This window comes from Mirounga angustirostris, unplaced genomic scaffold, assembly GCF_029215605.1.
Source record: "Mirounga angustirostris isolate CCGP_5_RB_7025 unplaced genomic scaffold, mMirAng1.0.hap1 SCAF_1, whole genome shotgun sequence".
In the NCBI taxonomy this organism is placed as follows: domain Eukaryota; kingdom Metazoa; phylum Chordata; class Mammalia; order Carnivora; family Phocidae; genus Mirounga; species Mirounga angustirostris.
In genome coordinates, this window is record NW_026991709.1 from 99,502,627 (window position 1) to 99,525,027 (window position 22,401).

General features: G+C 31.6%; 1 non-coding gene across 1 annotated transcript; it reads left to right on the forward strand.

Annotated features, from left to right (window-relative positions):
* Positions 1–16,248: 16,248 nt before the first annotated feature.
* On the forward strand, positions 16,249–16,389 carry LOC123834910 (U4 spliceosomal RNA). Its single transcript, XR_006788508.1, has one exon. It is a non-coding gene; the product is annotated as a U4 spliceosomal RNA (small nuclear RNA).
* Positions 16,390–22,401: the final 6,012 nt, after the last annotated feature.

A 22,401-nucleotide genomic window follows, 5' to 3' on the forward strand; every position in this document is an offset into this window, starting at 1 on the left:
TCTAGCTGAAGTAAAGAACTGCAATGATTTATTCTAATACATTTATAATGCACATCTTGAGCTATGTTTTTCATTGTTTTGATTAATTCATACTTACCTTTCTAATTTTAGAGATTAAAAAGAAATTTAAAAATTCCTAAATGTTGATGCAATTAGAATGACTATATTATTTGTTCTATTATAGAAATGGCCTCTTGTTATAAATAATAGACTACTGAGGATATACTGGAAGAAAGACAAATAAGTGGCAGCAAAATGACAAGATGTCAACAGATGGCACTTATTTTCAAGACAGAGTTGAAGTAACTAGGTAAAATATTTGACAGCTTAAAGAACGAATGTATAAAGAACTTCTTTGGAAAGGGTTTTTTTTCTCCCCCTGCTGACAATGAGTTTTATCAAAATCCTCAAAAATGAGGATAGATTTTTTTTCCTTACTTTTGGAAGAAGAAGCACTGATTTTTGTAAGTACCTTAAAGTTAACAAAAATGACAATTTAAAAGTTTAACTCACAGGGGCGCGTGGGTGGCTCAGACGGTTAAGCGTCTGCCTTCGGCTCAGGTCATGATCTCAGGGTCCTGGGATCAAGTCCCGCATCGGGCTCCCTGCTCCTTGGGAGCCTGCTTCTCCCTCTGCCTCTCTCTCTGTCTCTCTGTCTCTCATGAATGAATAAATAAAATCTTAAAAAAAAAAAAAGTTTAACTCATATATGTATCCAAATGCTTCTAGCAAACTTTTCCATATGTGATAGTGGTCTTTTATGACTTTTGGTGACTTTGCTAAGCCTTCTTCACAACGGGACAGTGCAAAGAGAGTGAACAATAACAAAGTAGCACATAGGCTATCAATGTGATACTTTATAAATGATAATGTAATAAAAAGGGAATTCTTGTCTCACCTAATTAGATTAAATGTCTATTTGAAAATGGAGAACAAATACTGTGGTCTTCTATTCTCCTTCAATAAATCCAGCAATTCTTACATACTAAAAGCTTGTCTTTGAAAAACATACTACTTTTGCCTTGGGTATTGAAAGACAGATGTTTATACTAAAGAATTTGCAATGTTTTGCAAAACAACATACTAAATGATTTGAATCCTAAAGCAACTCATTTCCTTTATGTGACAGGCAGAGATCAGCATATGTTAAACTTTTTTTCTTACCAACAAGTCATCTTACTGCTTATCTTTACAATTTTTTGCCTCATATACTTCTGTAAAAAGTTGATAAAGAGTTTTATAAGTGATTCACATTATTTGTCAACATGAGAAACTACTGTTGTTAGGTAACTTCAAGTAAGGCTAGTGTAGTTTTTGTTTTTGTTTTTTTTAAATTGGGTTTTGTATATTTAGTATATGTAGGTGTGAAATAGTAATTCTACTGGAATAATGATACCATTTTGGTCAAAATAGTACAAAGTTAATTTTGAGAACACATGAAATAATCAAATATGTATTTCACTTCAAATAATCTCATTGAATTTTTCCATTTATAATACTTATTTGTAATTCTATCTTCTTTAATCAGAAACAAGATCTCTTCTTTAAGTACTATTTTTAAATTTTAAAAGTACCCATAAAAAAGAATTTTATATAAGACGTCCTTTACTAACCATAACATTTTCCCTAGCTTGATTAAATATAAAACATGACTACATTTTTCTCCATTTAAAAAAGTGGAAAGAGGAAAGGACTGATTTTCTAAAATAGCAAAAAGTGTATTCTGAGGGGCAAGAGTTCTTTTTGTGGAAGAATCAAATTCCACTGTGTTCAGTGATATTCTATGTTCAATTGTGCTATGGAATTTGAAGCAATTAACCTGAAATGTGAGAAACTGATAGCTAAGACATCCTGCCATATGACAAACTGAGCTTTACAGAATGGCCCCCTCCTAGGCATATTAAAAATACACCAAAAAAATACATAGAAATTTTAGGTGAAAGCTTAAAAAAATAGCTTGTCATACATACAGAGACAGAAGGAGGGAAAGAGAGAGAGAGAGAAGTCTTAACTTCTACAATTGAAGATAAAAGGCAAAAATTGTGAGGTAAGCAAGAACAAAACTGTAGAAGATCCAGGTATCAGATATAATTGAGGTTTCAAGTATTGTTTTGTGTGTGTGTGTGTTATACTTTTTTATTTATTTTATTTTATTATGTTAATCACCATGCATTACATCATTAGTTTCTGATGTAGTATTCCATGATTCATTATTTGCGTATAACACCCAGTGCTCCATGCAATACGTGCCCTCTTTAATACCCATCACCAGTCTAACCCATCCCCCCACCCCCCTCCTTTCTAGAACTGTTTTTTAACCAGAGGATGGTGACCTATCAGTGATTACTGAAATCAACCTGGTGGGTTGTGTCGGGAAAAAGTGTACGGATATCAGAATTAGGTAAAAAAAAAAAAAAAAAAAAAAAATAGGTAGATGACTCTCACTGTAGTGCCTGGATTGAAAATTTACTGAGGTTTTATTGACTAGGCTATTTTCTAATAGAAATTCTGCATAGAAGTTAACTTACAGATTTTTATTTGGAAAAGATGGGAATAATTGATTTAACTAGATATAATGCACCAAGAGTTACACTTTGTTGCCATGTAGGTCACTGATTAGTCTGTATTTTACCCTGTGATTCTATCCTTACATTCCTTTATAAAAATTCATATTCATAGTTTCTAAAATTCTTGTTTAAACTTGTCTCTTTAAAAAAATTATTTATTTATTTGAGAGAGAGAGAACACAGGTTGGGTTGAGGGAAGAGCAGAGGGAGAGTGAGAGCTCAGGCTCTACACTGAGCAGGGAACCCGACATGAGGCTCCATCCCGGGATCCTCGAGATCATGACCTGAGCTGAAAGCAGACACTTAACTAACTGAGCCACCCAGATGGCCCTAAGCTTGTCTTAATAGCTTACTAGCTCCTTATAACTAGGCTAAAGAATTATTTTTTGTTTGAAAGAGTCCTATTTTTGTTCATCTTTTGGAAATTATACTTGAAGAAATTTAAGTAGCATTAATCAGAATGAATCTCCTATAACACAGGTAAGTTTTATTTTTAGAAACATGCAGTTTGTGTGTGTATACCAGATTATAATATCAATGAGATTTTTTTTTTTTTTTTGCAAAGCCACTGTTCTATGGTCTAGGGTTTGTATTGTTAAAATCCATCAGAATATTTAAAAAAATGTTGGCAGAGTTTGAAAACTAAGCCCCTTGCCAAAAGCTAGAAACATAAAAAAGTTGTATTTTTTGTGAAACCAGACCTAGAAAAATCTCTTCCTAAACTGTCCCAACAAAGCAGAAATGTACTTTTTCATTCATCCAAGCCATGGCTGGGAAAAAAAGAGGCACTAAAGAAAGATTTAAAACACAAGCTTAAATTATGAAAGTGCATGGAGAGTTCTAAATTTTTGCTACATGGTTATGTAGGAACCCAAATCACAGAAATGAACATATACTGGATTTGGTCTTGAAACTTCCCCTGAAAAAGCAAATTCAAAACTACGCTGTAGGCATATATCCATAAGAACCTAGCGCAAGAAATAAAACTAGTTTACAATAGTAAAGTTAAAAGTACTTACTAAACAAATTATTTTAAAAGAAATTCAATATTAAAAACAGTTTTTTTTTTTAAATAAGACTGGATTCATTATGTAAAATTAAGACATTGTTTTGTAGAAATCCCTGTAATTAGAATCATGCTAGTCTATATTACTTTGCATCATCATTTAGTGCAAATGGGATCCTTTAAATATCTTATCTTAAATTCTACAAAAAAGAAAACATGTTACACTTTAGCAGTCTACGATTGCTGAAGTGCTTAAGAGCTAATGGTATATTTGTACTAGCTTGCTTGACCCACTAAAAAGCATTTTCAAACTAATGATCTGAAGAGTAAACATATGTCAATATAAAATCATTATTTTCTTACTTCATTTAAAAGACCATTTTATTGGACAATTACAATATTTGGGCTTATAATATAAAACAAATGTATCATTTTTTCTTATTTTTTAATACTAAAAAATATTGGGAAATAGTTCATGTCCCACAAACTGAATTCTGATGATTATTGTCCATGGTTTAATATCAAATCTTTCAAGTGCCTGCATCATTTTATGCTTTTCCTTTATATTTATATGAGAAGCATGTGGAGAGACATTTAGTTTTTCTGTACTGAATTCTCTCTAGGAATTTAGTACTATTAAGTGGTATTAATTTCACATTTCATGCTAACTCATAAAAATATGTTTTTACTCAAAATAATATAGTTTATACTGGAGGATACAACAAAGTGGATATGAATTACTTAATTTTTTCAACAATTTTTTCATTATAATATTCATGTGAAAAATAAAAATAATAACAAGATTAAATATAATTTCTCAGTTTTTTACTTAGTCCTTTGTGGTATGACAATCACTAGTAACTGTATAGAAATATGTACATGAACCAATTTGGGTTTTAGGGCAAAACATGGTTATGCAAATGTTAATTATAATATAAGAAGTCTTCTCTAAACTTCAATGTTTTACTTTTGGTATAAATTGAGAAGTGTGTTTATCACACTGGCCAAGGAATGCTTAAGCTGAATTTTCTATGAATTACCACGACTGATATTACAAGAACCTTACTGCTGTGTTGATATAACTTTAGTAAAATCCTTCTGAAAAAAAAAAATCTTCCAAGGCAGCTATAATATAAGGCAATCCTATTGTAAATATCTTGAAGATAAAATTATTTTAAATAGCTCTGGACTCAAGTGTTAGCATCTGCTCTCACCAAATATTAAGATAAAGTAGCCACAAAGAGCCAGACTATGTTTGAGGTTCATTGTCCTAGTTCTATTGTCACAGGTAGGGGTGAACTCTTTTGGGGATATGACTAGCAGTAGGTGCCAGATTTTAGCAGGCATCATAATTTTAGGGATTATATTCAGAGTTGTTATTCCACCTGAAGAACAAGGTAAGGAAAGAATAGGGTAACAAATCTGATATGAAAACCTTAAAATATTCTGATTAGAAAGTCTAGGAAAAAAGTTCAGATGACAAAATTGAAAGCAGGAGTCAGGACCAATAGCAAAGCAACAGAAAATATCTTATAATAACTAAGGAACACTGTCTCTTCTGGCATATTTGATATATCCTGCTCTGACCTCAATTGTTGCCAGTGTGGCGTTGCCCCATCATGAATAAAAAAAAGAGATACGAAGTAAAGATAAATATTTTTATATATTTATTTGGAAAATAAATTTATATGTGAACTTATAACTTCCTTGATTCTTGGGGAAATAAAGGATTTAAGATTAAGAGTAAGATGAAATGAGTAACTAGAAGGCACTGATTCTTGAATGAAAGTAGTAGTAAAGGGATCACACAAGGGAATTTTTTGGGGAGATAGAACTGTTCTGTTCTGACTAGGATGGTTACATGTGTTAAAATCCACTCTTACTGCACCAGAACAATGGACATTATGGTATGTCACTTTAAAACATAAAATATGAAACAGATGAAGAAATAGGTCACATTATCTTCAATGTAGTAACAGTAAGAAAAAAAGCAACAGTAAGTTTTCTCAATAGGAATAATGGATCCTAGTATAAAAGGGAATGGCATCTTTAAAAAATATCATCCCATAGTTATTGAAAGTTTTGCTTTGACTTTTTTATTCTCTCTTTACATTTAAGTTTGGTAGGATTCTCTTGGCATACATTCAAGTTCACTGATTTTTTCCTCAGCTGTGTCCAGTCTACTGTTTAGAGCTTCAAAGGCATTCTTCACTTCTATTACAGTATTTTTTATTTCTAGCATTTCCTTTGAATTTTTTCTCAGAGTTTCCATGTCTATACTTATCATCTCCTCTTTGCATAATAGAACTTTTCTATTACAGCTTTTAACATATTAATCATAGTTATTTTAACTTCGCTATCTACTTATTCCAAAATCTCTCTCATATCTGAGTCTCATTCTGATGATTTTTTTGTCTCTTCAAAGTGTATTTTTCTTGACATTTTGTGTAATTTTAATAGTTTTATTGAAGAACAAACATATTGTATTGAGTAATAAGGATTGAGGATTTCTGTTAATTGGGCTAGAAGTTGAAAGTTGTTTAATATTTTCCATAGCTATATATGTCAGGGTTTCAAGTTCCTCTAGTGTCCTTGTTTTTTATCTTCCATTTTGACATTGGCTCTTTCCTATGTACTCCCTCTTCTAGAGAGTTTGTGTCTAGCAACTCTTTCTGCTGTAACCCATTGTTATACTGCAGATTTGTTGTTATAGTGGGAAGGTGCAGGGAGGAGGGGTGTTCTATATTTGTCTGAATACTTCTCAGCCTTTTGGTGAATCTCAGGGCTGTGGTCCTCACAAGTGCTACTTTTCTTTATCCAGAAGTATAGATTTTTACCCCTGGAGTTTTCCTTTCCCCGGCTGCAGCATCCCTAATATATTTCCTTAAGAATATTTTCGCAGAATAGCGTAATTAAGTTGCAAATCAGTAATAAGAAGATTGTAAAGATCTCTAAAAAAATTAAAATACAATGTAACATATCAAAGCCTGGGAAATTCAGTTGAAGCAGTACTTAAAAGGAAATATACAATCTGGGGAACCTGGGTGGCTCAGTCGGTTAAATGTCTGACTTCAGCTCAGGTCATGATCTCAGGGAGCCCTGTGTTGGGCTCGGCGCTCAGCAGGGAGTCTTGCTTGTTCCATCCCCTCTCCCTCTCCCTCTGCCCCACTCTCTGATGATTCTCTCTCTCTCTCTCTCAAATAAATAAATAAAATCTTTAAAAAAAGAAGAAATATACAATCTTTTATCCATATATTATAAAAAGGTGAAAAGCAATGATAAGTAAGCAACTACCTCAAAAATCAAATCAGATAAAAGTAGAAAGTAGGAACTAATAATGAAGCGTAGAAAAGTGAAAAGTGGGAAAACTACATAATAGCAATAGATAGATGGATGATAGAGAGGTAGACAGATTAGATAGATATTTTTTCTTTAAGTCTTCAGTGCAAAGCACTGTTAGAAAAAATATGAATGAAAAAAGTACTTATAATTTCAATTAAATAAATATAATATTGTTCAGTCAAGGCATGCCTTTAAAAACATAGACACAAATCTCTGCACTTGCTTAGATGAAATACATATGAAATAATTAAGTTAATTTTAAAATGGAATAGCAAACATTTCTGGATTTATGAAAGAAACATAATTATAAGCAACACAGAATATGTTGTTTTTGATGACCTATAGTCTTAGCATTATTGATATGCTACCTTTTAGCTCTACATACATATTTACATTCTCAGTCATGAATATTTGAATTGACTTTCATTCTTTAGAATAAACCACTAGATTTTAAATTGCATTAAATAAATCAATGGGCTTTAAATCAATTACCTTTCACATCTGCTATCTATTTTTATTCAAACCACCATTATTTTTAGAAGACAAGAATTTTAACTGTCCTAAGAAACACTGTTATCAGCTAAAGAAATTATCATTCATGGAAATATAACAGTTGTGAGCTAAAAAAATTAGATCTATAATACATCTAATCAAGTATCTTAATGCTATTTTTTTAAAGAAGATTAACAATTTTGAATTACTGACGACAAAACCAAATAAAATCTACACTGTCTTACCCTTCAATAGGTGTGTTTGAATTTGTGTTTGAAAACAGAGTCGCTGTTTTAAAATGGCAATAGAAGATACGTGATCTAAACTAGTATATAAACTTACCCAATGATATTGATCAAATATTTTAAGAAAATAAAAAATACCTCCTTAAAGAATTGAAGAAAAATTCTTTTTACTGTGTAGGATTTAAAAAGAAAAACTGTTATTTTTAAACCAAATCTAATTTTTAAAATATTTATTTATTTATTTGTTTTTCTTGAACACATTGTAAACTCAGGGGAAGGGCAGAAGGAAAGGGAGAGTCTTTTTTTTTTTTTTTTTAAGCAGACTCTGTGCTGAGTGTGAAGCCCAACCCGGTCTCACAATCCTGAGATCATGACTTGAGCTGAAACCAAGAGTTGGTCACTCAAATGACTGCACCACCCAGGTGCCCCCAAATCTAATTTATTAATGCTCTAATATTGGTGAAGATTCAACTAAGAAAAATAATAGAATAAATATGTATATAAGCTTTAAAAATAGATGGTAAAAATAAATTAATGGAAGTCCTACATGTCAGGAGGGAATGCAATTTGTGCATGGCTAAATTCAAAGTAATTTGCCATGACCTTCAGAAATCGACAACTTCAAAATATATTTATTTCTTAAAAAACACCAAATCTTAACAAAGAACAACAGTAAAAAAAACTTAACTTTATAGAAATTCTCTTTGGTAGTTATCTGATTAGCTTTTTATCTTCTAGGGACTAGGACTTTCCTTTGGCTCTATAGGGATCAACAATAAAATAGGTTTATTTTTTGGCCCCTGTTGCTAACATTTTATTGGGGCTCAAGGAGATCTCTCTACTTCCTGTAAAGGCACAGTCCAAAGGCTATTAAAATTGAGTCATGTTAATAACTCATATAAAATCTAAAATTGAGTCATGTTAATAACTCATATAAAATCACTGAAAACCAATGTTAGCATGTTAGTATTTTAAAATGAAATTTTAAAAGAATAAACTTGAATAATTCAATACTCATCTGTGTTCAGTTTTTAATTTTCTGACTGGTCATATGAAAACTTCTTTTCTGACATTTCTGTAGAAATAAGCATGGAAACTGCAATCTGTCTTCTTCAATTAGTGAAAAAATACAGTATAGACAGAAAATTGTTTCTAATGTATGTTTTTATTTGAAAAGTGCCTGTAATTGTATTAGCTTTCCAATGAATTTCAAGAAGGTTGTAAAAGTTCCTTAGATGGAAGTGAATATGTATATTAATCTTGGCACAAAGTACAGAATACATATTTATACTTAATATTATTTTGATTTGGCATTTCAACCAATATAAATTCTTAGTAGGTGAAAACGCCAGGAGAGCCATCTACTGGTAAAAATCGGACATGTGTGCATGACTTTATTTCTCCTGTTAAAGAATCATACTCTACTTCATTAACCAAAGAAGCTAGAGGTTATTCAGAGACATAGTGATGTAACAGCAGTGGTAAAGCAAAGAATACTGAGTAAATAAAATGTGATGACTATAGTATATATTAATTTTTTTCTAATTTTTAAGGGTATTAATATTTTCCTTTTCTATTTGCAAACAATACATATCTGATACTAGATTTAGTTATATTTCTTACAGTCACCAAATCCTAAGTAGGTAAAGGTTCCTCCAACCAAATATGTTATTAATTCTGTGAAAATATTGGTAATACATAAATAGAAACTCCCAGGTTTGTGTCCAAATTTTCAAGTCATCATCTCAGTCTAGATTTTAATAATTGCAAATTTTATAACATATTAGTGATACTTTGATTTGAAATGCTGGATTAATGTTCACTGTTGAAAATGTTCATTTTTGACAATTCAATACCAGCACATCTAATCAGAGCAAAATACTACCTTTTTTTGGAAGCCTTTGCATCCCTATAATTTCAGAACTGAACAGCAGTATTTAATCTGTTGTGGTGTCTTTGTTTAAGAGCAGAATAATCATTGGCAGGAATTTTTTTCTTGAACACCTTGTAAACTCATGGTTATAGTTCTGTTTAAAATAATTTTTAAATTTCAATTATCGGTTATTAAAATTAATGAAGCATATTGAGATAAGGTAATAATTTATTAACACAATTTGAATCCTGTAAGGAAAAAATGGCATGTAAAAATGTCCAATGATGTTAGTAGAATTCTACAACATTGTATCAGAAAATGGATTGAATTTAACCAATTTATTCAGCAAAACAGGACATTTGAATTTTTTTTATAGAAACCAATTTTTTTTCTGAGTTTGACAATTACATTATGTAGAGAAGATATGAATATGTGTCAATCATTAATTTTAGTCACTACTCATTTATGTATTTGATTTTTCTTTAAGACTTACCAAGTAAATGGTCAAATAAAAGCAATTGGTGACTGCATGTTGGGTATCTTTTTTGTATTCATTAAAGTCTGATTGCTTTTCTAAAACTGATGCTTTTATGAAATTGAAAACTGAATTTCTGTTTCATTTTAATTATACGATCATTCTGGAGCCATATAAATTTTAATAGACCAATGAAGACTGAACTGTTCATTATAAACCTTAACTATAAATGTTGCATCAAGAAATAAGAAATACATTCTTTTCAAAAATATTTCTATAGATAAGTAGAATGAGAGCAAGCCAAAAAAATTCATATTGCTATGATAAACCACTGTCATGGAAAGCATCAGACCAGTGTACCAGAAAATGCCTGCAAGCAGCAATTCTGGATGCTCATATTAGGAGAGTTACTGTAGGTGACATCTATTCCACACTCAAAGGTCATAAAGACAATGGTGCAAAGGGAGAGTCAGCACTGGGTCAGCAGATACTGAAAAGCAGATTTAGAAGATGTCAGCATAAATGTAGTAGTAAAACTCATGAGCATGAATGATGGTGCCCTCAAGAAGCATATAAATAGATACACATTCAAGTGGAATTTTGAATGATCCCTGTGTGATTCCCTGAATAACCTGGGCAATACTAGTTTAATATAAACACATAACACTTTGTGGAAACTAAAACTTGTTATAGGCCATAGCCATATGAAATTTCATATAAAAACAAATACTTTAAATTCAAACAGAGAGCAGAAATAACTATGCTTGCAATTTACGATGGGGAATGATTTATCAAAATTTAAAAGGAAGGGTTGTATTTGTTTTTATTTTATTTACTTAATCAGTACTTATATAATATTTATTGTATGATAGGTATTTTTTAAGTAGTTTACATATACTAACACATTTAAAATGTATAATAAACAGACATAAATCATGTGTTACCAATAAAGACACAAAGATTCTGTATTTATCCAAAGTCTCATAACTCATCAGTGAAGGCGCTGGGTTTAAAAACTCAGGGTTTTGCTATGCTCTGCAGAAGAGTATAAGTGATTATGAAATTGACAGTATGTGATAGTAAAAGTTAAAAAAACAGTGAGTATTATTTGTCCTAAAAAAGTACTTGTAATGTTCTCCATGGAAAGAAGCAAAGAGTGAGGATGAATCTTTCTTGGAAAATCATGTTGTTGCTCTGTCACATGACATTGGCATAAAATAGAAACAATAAGAACTAAAATATTGGAAGTCCCCATGATTTTCCCACATTAAAAATCAGTATGTTGGTAGACTCTCACTTTAGGTTAACCAACTCATCTTGATTTGCCAAGTATCTTCTGGCTGTAGCATTGATAGTCCAACATCCTGAGAACTTCACAAATCCCAGGCAAATAGGGACAGTTCATCACCCTCTCTTCAGAGTTAAAGGGAACAAACATTGGCTGTGTGCCACTTGCTGGTAAGAAGCACCATGAAGCCATTAAGATGTTTGCATCTGTTACCAAATTTTCTGGATGTTTACCTATATTTTTCATTTTAGAAACAAATTTGGTGAGACCTCTGCTATAGCACAGAACAGAGTAAACTGCAACCCCCCCCCCCAAAAAAAAAAAACAAACTAGAAAAGCTGCATTAAGAAAATCTGTTTAGAGACAGAGAAATACTGAAGCCTCTGATAGAAAGGGGCCCAATTTCTAGTGAAGAGATTATGCCAGAAAACTGAAATGACATTCTGAAGTAACTTGTTTTCCACGTGGGTACTTGTCAATCTGGGCCTAAAACACAGCAAAGGGTCTCTGCTAGGTATAGAGAAATCAGAAAGATACAGGTATTTTTTTGGTGCTAGAGTACAAAATTATAGAATGAAGGCCAAAATCCTGATGAGAAGAAAGATGTAGAAAATTGAGTCTAATAATCAAACTACCCACCTCTCTAGATACACACACACACACACACAGACGTGTAGGATTAGATCTCAAGAAAAACAAGCGGAATGCCTCTGGAAAACAGAGTAGCACTCCCGCAATCCCACTGTGTCAAAGAGGGAAGGATTAGAGACGAGAACCCTCCACTTCAGGGGCTGGAAGGGTATGCATTAGTAGACTCATCAGAGATAGACACAGTCTAACCCAATATGAGAGATGCATGGAGAAATGTCTCCCAACAACCATTTTAGAATACAGCAATAAATGCTGGATGCTATATCCACAGAGAGGTGGTTCAGTCCAATAAAGACCAAGCAATTTGCAATTTAGTCAGGAAGATAAACACATTTTTTTAAAAAATATTTTATTTATTTATCTGACAGAGAGAGACACAGCAAGAGAGGGAACACAAGCAGGGGGAGTGGGAGAGGGAGAAGCAGGGTTCCTGCCGAGCAGGGAGCCCGATGCGGGGCTCAATCCCAGGACCCTGGGACCATGACCTGAGCTTAAGGCAGCCGCTTAACTGACTGAGCCACCCAGGTGCCCCGGAAGATAAACACATTTTGAGAACCCTAAGAAAGTTTACCTATAATTGAGGTGTACTTTTTCTCTTCCTGTCTAGAGTTTAGATGGCTTCCTAATTTATAACAGCTATGTATGTAGAATAATGTGAACTCAACACACTGAATCCTAGTGTAAAATGCTACATAGCCTTGTTAACCCTAGAGCACTCATATTTGGAAAAGTTCTCTTTTGTTTTTCTTCCTATTGCACGGGGCATTAACTTTCTTTCAATAAGTTTCTGTGAGATTTATGTTTGAACTGAAAATTCTGCTGTGGGCAAAAGAGTTGAGTTTACACTGAGGTGGTATTCATTACTCCTTAGATTGTGGACCATCATTCTGTGCTCACTTATGGGCTAGGTTAAAAAAAAAAAAATCTTTTCACAGATAATAAGTTCATTACTACAAATAGCAAAATTAGTCCCAAGCTACCTAAAGTTTCTATTTTTTTAAATGTGCTACTTGTAGTATTTTTTATAAAAGTGTGCTGTAAAATAGTGTTTACTTACCCTCTGATTAATTCAATTAAATATTTATGAGCAAATTCTATGCATCAGAAACTTTTTAAGAATGGTTTCCATTTTCAACAAAATCATTTATATAATGATGATCACTGCTTTGTTGCAACCCCTTCTGCCAATCAATAACTGAAGCCAGCACTGTTCCTTCATAATGTGTGTTTTCATTTCCTCTCTTTCCCCCTCACTGTCTGACTCTTTCTGTCTCTCTCTTTTGGAACATGTCCCTTCCTCAGGCCTACTGACACCTAGCCTCATGACCTCCTAAAAAAAATCAAAGCACTCTCTAAAACAAATGTTATGATGAGATACATCATAACATTGAAAGACAACAAGAAAACAACCAGATCCAACTGGTCTCATAGGAAAAAAAAATGGTTTGAAAGCAAAAGTGAAGCAAATTGCTTGTTACCTCATCATCCATGGTGAAATGAGCTGTTGCTTCAGTGTACCCACCTCAGGGCCTGAGGAATGGTTTCTCTTTCAGCTGGGAATTCAGAACTGGATGAAAGGGGATGAAAGCTCAGGGGTAGAGCATTTGACTGCAGAACTGAATCAAAGCGTCTGCCTGTGACACATATTAACCAAAAAGATATTTCAGTAGTGACTTTTTGTTAAAAGTTGTATGACAATTTAAGCACCAGAAATAAATAGCTTAGTGTCTTGGAGCAATTGCTGTAAGTTTTTCCCTCTCTTTCAGAGATTGTTTTTAAAGACAACAATTCATAACTAGAACAAGCATCGCTTGAACTATAGTCGATATCAACTAAGATGATTATTTGCATCAAATCTCTATAAAACTATAACTCATCAGTTTAAGACCATTGATCTGTCAACAATCATCTTCCATGGAATCGCAACTGTGTCTTTATAAATGTGTAAAATGTAATAATTATACAATTTCCAGAAATATTTCAAAAATGAAACCATCCTGGAAACATAAATGATACAATATTATCATATTAGCATAAACCCCTGAGAAAAGTTTCAAAATATTGTACTTTTTTGATATTTGAAAGTTATCTAGAGAACATTATTATTTTGCTTTTAACACTTTCTACTTGACTTCTTTGTTAAATATAATATTCAAATAAAATTGATCTTTATGAATGTCCCATCTTAAACTATACATCAATTGGGAGAATGTTTGCTAAACACAAAACCATACCAGGATGCAAATGTCATAAACTTTTAAGTGCTTTTAAGTAACATTTTATAAACCATCCAGATAATTGCAGAAGATATAATTTATGTCCAACAAAATTGTTTTTAAATAGACATATAACATATACGTAAGTATGAAATAATGAGACTTTGTTGCTATTAAATAGTATCAAACTTACTGTTTGATTATTAATCATTATTCTGACCCACACTTCTCTTCTACAATTGGTGCTGGTGGGGAGGTGCCCTCTTTTCTACTCATTGTAATTTATCTTTCTACACCGCTTTCCATCCACTCGTCTTAGAATACTTTGACTCTCTCCTCATAAGATTATACAATCGATGATTTCTCCTTGTTGTAGTTATCTATTGATTCTTAAGTTACCACCTAGAATTCCTTGTAGGCTTCTCTGTTGCTATTTTAAACATTATTCCTGTTGTATATCTCGGGGATTTTAAGATCCACAAAGATAGTCCTTTCAGTAACTGTCACCTCAGTTTCATGATTATCTCTCTTCCAAATACTACTCACACTTTTCTAAACTACTCACTCCTATGATTATTCATTTTTTCTTATAATTTCCCCAAATTTTATCTCTTTCATCAACTCAATTTCCAGTACTCAACTCTTTACTAATATTTTCTAAATTTCAAGTCATTCTCAAATCACTGTACCCTGACTCCAAAAAACTTGTTACTTTACTAAGACTTTTACCTATTGGTCTTCTTTAACTTTTTTATTGTTTCTATCTAATATCTCCTTTTACCATTCTTTCCAGCCTAAATGCTATGGGGAATCATCAGGAGAATCATCAAAATTACTTATTTGCATCACCTCTTTTACACTTTCAACTGAATTCTACTTCTATGCTTGGCAACTCCACAACACTATGAATTGGGGGAAGGAGGGCATAGTTTAGTCCATAACATCCACTGTTGGAATTAGAGATTTTTCTTTCCAATACTTCATGTTTATCAAAGATGTAGAGTTTCTTAAGTACTTAAAATGAGACTTTGGGGCATTTTAGAGTTAATATGGTAGAAGAGGTTATTTTACTTTTGAAAACAAAATACAAACATAGTTCATATGCTTAATTTTTTTTTTGTTGGTGCAAATTTGTGTCAAATATGCTTATAAGATGGGCAGTTGAGACTCTACACTACATACAATTTTTAGTGTTACAAACATAATATGAAATTAATATTTAATGACATCAGAAGTGCAAATCATGACTTTAAAAGTTAGATGAGAATTATAGAAATGGATGACATGAAAACTTTATTAAGTTGTCCATTATAAGCAACATTACTCTAATACCAAACTTAGAAAAAGCATTACAGGTCAATATTTCCCATTAACATAGATGCAAATATTCTTAACAATGTTTACTTGGATTCTTAATCCAATGATATATGAAAGGTTAAATACATCATTAAAAGTGGATTTTATCCTAGGAATACAATGTTACATTAGCATTAAAAATAAATGTAGTTCTCCATATTAACAGACTAAAAAAAGGGGGGGGCATATGGTCATCTCAGTAGAAACAGAAAACATTTGAAATTAGCTAATATCGTCTTTTTTTCAAAGATTTTATTTATTTTTTGACAGAGAGAGAGACAGCAAGAGAGGGAACACAAGCAGGGGGAGTGGGAGAGGGAGAAGCAGACTTCTCACGGAGCAGGAAGCCCAATGCGGGGCTCGATCCCAGGACCCTGAGATCATGACCTGAGCTGAAGGCAGATGCTTAACGACTGAGCCACCCAGGTGCCCCTAGCTAACATCCTTTATTGGAAATTAAAAAATATATATCTGCCAACAAGAAATAGAGGACATTTCCTGCACTTGATAAAGAGCATCTATGAAAACTAGATCTAGTAAAATTCTTTCTCTCTAAGATCAGGAGCAAAGTAAGAATGCCCTGTGTCACCATTTACATTCAACATCATACTGAAGATTTTCATCAGGGCAATTAACTATCTAAATAAATAAATGTAATCTAGATTGCAAAGGAATAAATAAAATTGTCTTTATTTGTAGAAGATGTACAATGACTGTATACATAGAAAATCCTATGGAGCTTTGCGCAGTGGCAGTATCGTAGCCAATGAGGTTTATCCGAGGCGCGATTATTGCTAATTGAAAACTTTTCCCAATACCCCGCCGTGACGACTTGAAATATAGTCGGCATTGGCAATTTTTGACAGTCTCTACGGAGACTGATGTAAAAAAAAAAAAAAGAAAATCCTATGGAATGTGCAAAAAATGCTGCTAGGATTAATAAGTGAATTAGTAAGTTGCAGGATACTATACTAATATAGAAAATCAACTGTATTTCTATACACAAGTAAGACCAATTTAGTCTTGAAAAAATGTAGTATCATAAAAAATATGGAATATTTTGGAATAAATCAAATAAATATGTATAAGAACTATACACTATGACTACAAAGCATAAGAAAAACTGAGAAAAATGGACAGGTACTTAAATACAAGTACTTAAATAAATGGAGATATACACAAGGTCTATTGGTTTAGAGACACAATAGTGCTAAGATATTAATTCTTCCCATATTCATCTATAGAGTCAATATAATCCCACCAAATTTCAAGCAAGTTTTTTTTAACTTGACAAGTTAATCTAGAATTTATATGAAAATGCAAAGAACTTTGATGAGCCAAAATACAAAGAACTTTGTATATGAATAATACATTTGGAACTATCCATAATTTCAAGATTTATTAAAAAACTACACTAATCAAGAATGAAATCTTGCCATTTGCAACAATGTGGATAAAACTAGAGTGTATTGTGCTAAGCGAAATAAGTCAGTCAGAGAAAGACAAATACCATATGATTTCACTCATATGTGGAACTGAAGAAAAAAACAAATGAACATAGGGGAAGGGAACAAAAAATAAAATAAGATGAAAATCGAGAGGGAGGCAAACCATATGAGACACTGAACTCTAGGAGGGTGGTGGGTGGGAGAAAGGGATAATTGGGTGATGGGCTTTAAGGAGGGCACTTGAAGTAATGAGCACTGGGTATTATATACAACTGATGAATCACTAAATTCTATCTCTGAAACTAAACAAACAAACAAACAAAACTACGCTAATGAATACAGCTAGGTATTGTCATAAAGGCAAACAATGGAACAAGGCAGACCAGAACAGAGACAATTGAACAATGGAATAGATCAATAGAACAGAACAAAAGATCCAGAAAGAGATACATATATACACATGTGTGTGTGCATGACTGCATGTGTGGGTGTATGTGTGTATGTGTCTATAAACTTGGGAGACTGATGGGTTTACCAAATACATAAATGATTTCATGAGTGCATACATGTTAAAAATTATGAAATAATATGCTTTAAATATGTTCAGCTTATTATACATTAGGTATACCTTAATAAAGCTGTTAAAAGCTAGCATTTGAGTACATTGTAATGGAAAATAGCAGAAAGAAAGATTTATAAAGGGTAATTGATAAAGCTCTCAAAAAGGGGACTGGAAAATCTCTGATAGTGATCATTAGTGAACTTTCTATTAAAATGCACAAAGGTTTATTCTAAATTTTGTGCTTTTCCTCTTTATGGAAAAATAGTATGAGAAAGATATAGTCTGTATTAGTTGAATTGATTAGATAATTTACATACTTTTTTCTTTTTTTCCTATTCTTTTGATGTATCATTGTGTAAAATTCATGTAGTATAAGAGAAAGCAACTATATTTCAAGAAGCTTTTTATACTATGTTCCAGAAAATATTTATAGGATATAGTGACATACACAGTAATTGCTATACCAAAGATTAACTTCATCTTTCACTTTAAGTTTAAAATGAACTCCTATGAGAAATATCAGGGCTTGGAAACTAAAGTTTCACACTTTGGCTAGATGTAAATGTTTAGAGACAGAATCAAATAAAAAAAATATGAGAATGGCATATTTTATGGAAGGGATGCATTCCTGAATACCACATAAGGCAAACTTGCATAAAACCTAGATTAATTCCAAAATAAACATAAAATAGAAAAATTGTCTCTTAGGGCTGTAGAGTTTTTAACTTTTTTTTAAGTACAATTTTATCTTACTTTGTTTCACCACATAATAGCTTTAAACAAATTCTAAAAGAATATTGGTGTCATGACAGGGGTTTTTTTGGTCATTATAACTGCATAATTTATTTTTGTATATGAGTATAGTTGATGCATAATGTTATATTAGTTTCAGGTGTACAACATAGTGATTCAAATTCTATATATGTTATGCTATTCTCACCCCAAGTGTAGCTACAATCTGGCACCATACAACCCTTTTACAAGATCATTGACTATACTGCTTTTTATTCCTTTGACTTACTCATTCCATAATTGGAAGCCTATATCTCCCACTCTTCTTCACTCATTTTGTCCTCCCCCATACCCCTCCCTACCCTCTCCCAACCATCAGTTAGTTCTCTGTATGAGAGTTTTTTATTTTTTTTTTACATAGTCCTATATACACCATATTTACAGAAATTTTTAAAGATGAGGGTTTTTTCCCCTTGATTAGAAATCAATGTAAACATCTTAGGAGGATTTGCAGACTTAATATTTCCTAAATCACCAAGTTTACTTGCTTATTGCATACCTTCTTTGGTGAGATGTTTGTTCAGATTTTCCCCATGTTTTCTTCTATAAGTGTTATAGTTTTGCACTTTATATTTAAACCATTTTGTATTATTTTTTTTAAGGGAATGAAGTCTTTGTCTAGGTTTTTCTTTGTTTTTTGGGTTTGGTTTTTTGTTTGTTTGTTTGTTTGTTTTACATATAAATGTACCATTATTCCAGCACTACTTGTTGAAAAGACTGTAATTTTCCAATTAGGTTTTTTGTTGGTTGGTTGGTTGGTTGGGTTTTTTATTTTGGTTTTTTATGGTCTTTGTTAAAGATCACTTGACTATTTTGGTGTAGGTCCATTTCAGGGCTCTCTAATCTATTATTCTGATTTACTTGTCTATTTTACAAATGCTCTCCTGTCTTACCGTAGATTTGCAGTAAATCTTGAAATCAAGAAGTCTGAGTCTTCTGATTTTGTTGTATTGGATTGGTCTAAGTCTATTTATTTTCCATATAATCTTTAAAATAATTCTGTCATTGTCCACATAATAGCTTTCTGAAATTTTGATAGGAATTGGCACTGAATCTATAGATCAAACTGTGAAGAATTAACATCTTAATATTGTTGAGTCCTCTATTACATGAACATAGAATATCTCTTATCTGGGTCTTTTTGATTTTTCATCAGAGTTTATACTTTTCTACATATAGATCCAGCACATATCTTGTTAAATTTGTAACTATTTCATTTTGGGGTACTATTATAAAGAACATTTTTGTTCCATTTAACCATTGCAGTTATATAAGAAAGCACTTAATTTTTTTTAATATTAGTATTATAACTTGTGACCTTGCTATAATCACTCACAATTTTCAGGATTTTCTACACCATGATGTCTTCTGTGAATAAAATAGCTTTTTTTTTTTTAAATCTGTATACCTTTATATCTTTTTCTTGTCATACTTCACTAGCTAAGAGTTTCTGTATAATGTTGAATAGGAGTGGTGAGAGAAGAAAATTTTGCTTTGAACCTGTTCTTAGAGAACAATTGTGTAGTATCTCAATATTATGTATAATGTTAGCTTTAGCTTTTTTGCAGGTTTTTTTTAAATCAAATTGAGGAAGTTCCTCTTTATTTCTAGTTTGTTGAGAGTTTTTATTATAAATAGTTTTTAGTTTTTGGCAAATGCTTTTTCTTTATGAGTTGCTATTATCATTTGTTCCTCCTTACTTGATGTGGTAGATTACATAGAATGATTTTAAATGTCACTTGGTCACTATGTATATATATATTTATATTTTATAAAAATATATATTATAAATTGTTGAATTCAATTTGCTAATATTTTCTTAAGGAATTCTGAACTTATGTTCATGAAAGATACTGATCTGTAGTTTTGTTTTTTTCTTGTAATGTTTCATAGGTATTTGGTATCAGGGTAATGCTGGACTTGTAGGATGGGTTAGAAGTGTTTCTTCTTGCATCTTACAGAAACATTGCAAAAAATTGGTAAAAATTTCCTTATGTATTTGTTAGAATTTACTAGTAAATCATCTTGTGCTTTCTTCTTCCAAATATTATTAATCATTCAGTTTCTTTAATACATAGGCCTATTTAAGGTTATCAATTTCTCTTTCTATAAGTTTTAGTAGTATCAGTATTTAAAGGAATTGGTCTATTTCAAGCAATTTATCAAAATTGTGGGCACATTTTTTTATATTTTTATTATCATTTTAATGTATATTAAATCAATAATAATGACCATTCTTTTTCATATTAGGAATTTGAGTTTCCTTTTTTTTTTCTAGCATAGGTAGAGATTTTTCAATTTCATTAATCTTTTTAAAGAAATAGCTTTTAATATTTTTTCTCCATTGTTTCCTGCGACATTTTCATTGTTTTGGGCTGTATTTTTATTATTTATTTTCTTTTGTCTTCTTTAGACCTAAATTGAACTATTTCTGTGGTTTCCTGAGGTAGAAACTTAGGTTATTTATTTTAGAGTATTTACATCTTCTAATATAAGTATTCAATGTTATAAATATTCTCTACATATTTTTTGGGTTGTATCCCACAAATTTAAGTCACATTTTAATTTTACTCAAAATTTTAAAATTTCTCTTGCATTTTGGTTTGACTGGTATGTTATTGGAAGTTAACTGCGTGGCTGTTCTACAGTTCTGTAGTGGGCTCCATAGGTTATTCTATATATACAATCTATTCTATATATACAATCAAGTCATTTGTAAAGATGGTTTTACTCTTCCTGTCCAACTCTGGTGAGTTTCCTTTTCAAGTATAATATTGAATAGAAGCTCAAGAGTGAATATTCCTTGTTCCTAATATTACGGCATGAGCATCAATTCTTTCATTATTAAGTTTGATGGTAGCTGTGAGATTTTGTAGATGCCCTTTATCTTGTTAAGGAAGTTATCTTTTATTGGTTTTCTAAGTGTTTTGTTTGTTTGTTTTTAACATGAAAAGGTGTCGGATTTTGTTTTGGTTTTTGGATTTTGGTTTGGATTTTGTAAAATGTTCTACCTGTTTCTAATTCGATGCTCTGTAGTTATATACAAGTTTAGAATTGCTATGTTTTCTTGGAGAACTATTGTTATACAATGCTCTTCTTTATGCCTATTTTCCTTTTTGTAAAATCAGTTTTGTCTAAAATCAGCATAATTTATCTTTCCCTTGATTAATGTTGGCATGATATATCTTTTCCCACTCTTTTTCTCTTAACTTATTTGATTATTTATACTTAAATTTGCTTTTTAAACACTACATACAGCTGAATCTTGTTTTGTTTTGTTTTTTTTCCCCCTGTATTCTGTCAATCTCTGCTTTTAGGCTTTTAAATTGGGGTTTAATTTTTCACTGTTATTTTTCCATTAATCTATTGTGTACACTGGAGTGTAATTTAATTTCCAAATTTCTGGACATTTGTTCTAATGATTCTTTGTTATTGACATCTGATTTAAGTTTCCAGTCATCAGGGAACTGTATAAATCATTTCTAAATTTATTGAAACTTTCCTTATGATTCAGAATATGATCTATTCTGGTAAATGGTACATGTGCCTTTGAAAAGCACCTACATGCTTCAGTGAAGTCTTTTTATTCATGTTGTTTAATGTATAAGGGTTTTTTTTTCTATCACTTAAAAAGAGAGCTGTTTAGAAATATCAAAATATAGATTTGTCTCTACTTTCAATTCTAATTGCTTCATTTTATATACTTTATTATTATATGTGACAACTATGTTGTTAATTGCACACACTTCAAACTGTTATGTATTCCTGTTGAAATGATCCTTTCATAATTATAGTCTTTATCTCTCATTTGATTTTTGTTTTAAGGTTAACCTTATGTCATATTACATAGTTGTATTAGCAAATGTTTTAAAGGTGTAACTTTTCCCTATACTTTACTTTCAAACACTTTCTGTTCTTATATTTAAAGATTGCCCTTAAAAAATAACATGTGAGTGGGCTTTTCTTTTTATCTACATCGACCATCTTTGTTTAACTGAGGTTAACTTTGTTTAACTGAGGTCTAAATGCATTTACAATGCATTATACTGAGTGCAATTATTGCTATCATTGGGTTTAAGCCAATGTTT